Here is a 2,719-nt window from a genome sequence, read left to right on the forward strand (position 1 = left end):
GTCCTCGTCGTCTGCACCGTCCAGCAGCAGCTCCGCGCCGTCCTCGTCGTCTGCGTCGTCCAGCAGCAGCTCCGCGTCGTCCGCGCCGTCCTCGTCGTCTGCGTCGTCCAGCAGCAGCTCCGCGCCGTCCTCGTCGTCCTCGTCGTCTGCGTCCTACAGCAGCAGCTCCGCGTCGTCCGCGCCGTCGAGCAGCAGCTCTGCGCCGTCCTCGTCGTCCTCGTCGTCTGCGCAATCCAGCAGCAGCTCCGCGCCGTCCTCGTCGTCCTCGTCGTCTGCGTCCTCCAGCAGCAGCTCTGCGTCCTCCAGCAGCAGCTCTGCGCCGTCCTCGTCGTCTGCACCGTCCAGCAGCAGCTCCGCGCCGTCCTCGTCGTCTGCGTCGTCCAGCAGCAGCTCCGCGTCGTCCGCGCCGTCCTCGTCGTCTGCGTCGTCCAGCAGCAGCTCCGCGCCGTCCTCGTCGTCCTCGTCGTCTGCGTCCTACAGCAGCAGCTCCGCGTCGTCCGCGCCGTCGAGCAGCAGCTCTGCGCCGTCCTCGTCGTCCTCGTCGTCTGCGCAATCCAGCAGCAGCTCCGCGCCGTCCTCGTCGTCCTCGTCGTCTGCGTCCTACAGCAGCAGCTCTGCGCCGTCCAGCAGCAGCTCCGCGTCGTCCGCGCCGTCCTCGTCGTCTGCGTCGTCCAGCAGCAGCTCCGCGCCGTCCTCGTCGTCCTCGTCGTCTGCGTCCTCCAGCAGCAGCTCTGCGTCCTCCAGCAGCAGCTCTGCGTCGTCCGCGCCGTCCTTGTCGTCTGCGTCGTCCAGCAGCAGCTCTGCGCCGTCCTCGTCGTCTGCACCGTCCAGCAGCAGCTCTGCGCCGTCCTCGTCGTCTGCACCGTCCAGCAGCAGCTCTGCGCCGTCCTCGTCGTCTGCGCCGTCCAGCAGCAGCTCTGCGCCGTCCTCGTCGTCTGCACCGTCCAGCAGCAGCTCTGCGCCGTCCTCGTCGTCCTCGTCGTCTGCGCAATCCAGCAGCAGCTCCGCGCCGTCCTCGTCGTCCTCGTCGTCTGCGTCCTACAGCAGCAGCTCTGCGCCGTCCAGCAGCAGCTCCGCGTCGTCCGCGCCGTCCTCGTCGTCTGCGTCGTCCAGCAGCAGCTCCGCGCCGTCCTCGTCGTCCTCGTCGTCTGCGTCCTCCAGCAGCAGCTCTGCGTCCTCCAGCAGCAGCTCCGCGCCGTCCTCGTCGTCCTCGTCGTCTGCGTCCTACAGCAGCAGCTCCGCGCCGTCCTCGTCGTCCTCGTCGTCTGCCTCCTACAGCAGCAGCTCTGCGCCGTCCAGCAGCAGCTCCGCGTCGTCCGCGCCGTCCTCGTCGTCTGCGTCGTCCAGCAGCAGCTCCGCGCCGTCCTCGTCGTCTGCACCGTCCAGCAGCAGCTCTGCGCCGTCCTCGTCGTCCGCGCCGTCGAGCAGCAGCTCTGCGCCGTCCTCGTCGTCCGCGCCGTCCAGCAGCAGCTCTGCGCCGTCCTCGTCGTCTGCGTCGTCCAGCAGCAGCTCCGCGCCGTCCTCGTCGTCTGCGTCCTCCAGCAGCAGCTCTGCGCCGTCCAGCAGCAGCTCCGCGTCGTCCGCGCCGTCCTCGTCGTCTGCGTCGTCCAGCAGCAGCTCCGCGCCGTCCTCGTCGTCTGCACCGTCCAGCAGCAGCTCTGCGCCGTCCTCGTCGTCCGCGCCGTCGAGCAGCAGCTCTGCGCCGTCCTCGTCGTCTGCGCCGTCCAGCAGCAGCTCCGCGCCGTCCTCGTCGTCTGCGCCGTCCAGCAGCAGCTCTGCGCCGTCCTCGTCGTCTGCGCCGTCCAGCAGCAGCTCCGCGCCGTCCTCGTCGTCCTCGTCGTCTGCGTCCTACAGCAGCAGCTCTGCGCCGTCCAGCAGCAGCTCCGCGTCGTCCGCGCCGTCCTCGTCGTCTGCGTCGTCCAGCAGCAGCTCCGCGCCGTCCTCGTCGTCTGCACCGTCCAGCAGCAGCTCTGCGCCGTCCTCGTCGTCCGCGCCGTCGAGCAGCAGCTCTGCGCCGTCCTCGTCGTCTGCGCCGTCCAGCAGCAGCTCCGCGCCGTCCTCGTCGTCTGCGCCGTCCAGCAGCAGCTCTGCGCCGTCCTCGTCGTCTGCGCCGTCCAGCAGCAGCTCCGCGCCGTCTTCGTCGTCCGCGCCGTCCAGCAGCAGCTCCGCGCCGTCCTCGTCGTCTGCGCCGTCCAGCAGCAGCTCCGCGCCGTCCTCGTCGTCCTTGTCGTCTGCGCAATCCAGCAGCAGCTCCGCGCCGTCCTCGTCGTCTGCGTCGTCCAGCAGCAGCTCTGCGCCGTCCTCGTCGTCTGCGTCCTCCAGCAGCAGCTCTGCGCCGTCCTCGTCGTCTGCGCCGTCCAGCAGCAGCTCCGCGCCGTCCTCGTCGTCTGCGCCGTCCAGCAGCAGCTCCGCGCCGTCCTCGTCGTCTGCGCCGTCCAGCAGCAGCTCTGCGCCGTCCTCGTCGTCCGCGCCGTCCAGCAGCAGCTCCGCGCCGTCCTCGTCGTCCTCGTCGTCTGCGCAATCCAGCAGCAGCTCCGCGCCGTCCTCGTCGTCCTCGGTGTCTGCACCGTCCAGCAGCAGCTCTGCGCCGTACTCGGCGTCCTCGTCGTCTTCGTCCTCGACGACGACCACTGTGGAACCAACTGGGAACCCCGTTCTGCCGTCGTTTTCGTCTGCCTCTTCGTTGCGGGATAGTTTTTATGATAATCTGTATCTGATG

This window comes from Leishmania mexicana, chromosome 34, assembly GCF_000234665.1.
Source record: "Leishmania mexicana MHOM/GT/2001/U1103 complete genome, chromosome 34".
Lineage (NCBI taxonomy): Eukaryota > Euglenozoa > Kinetoplastea > Trypanosomatida > Trypanosomatidae > Leishmania > Leishmania mexicana.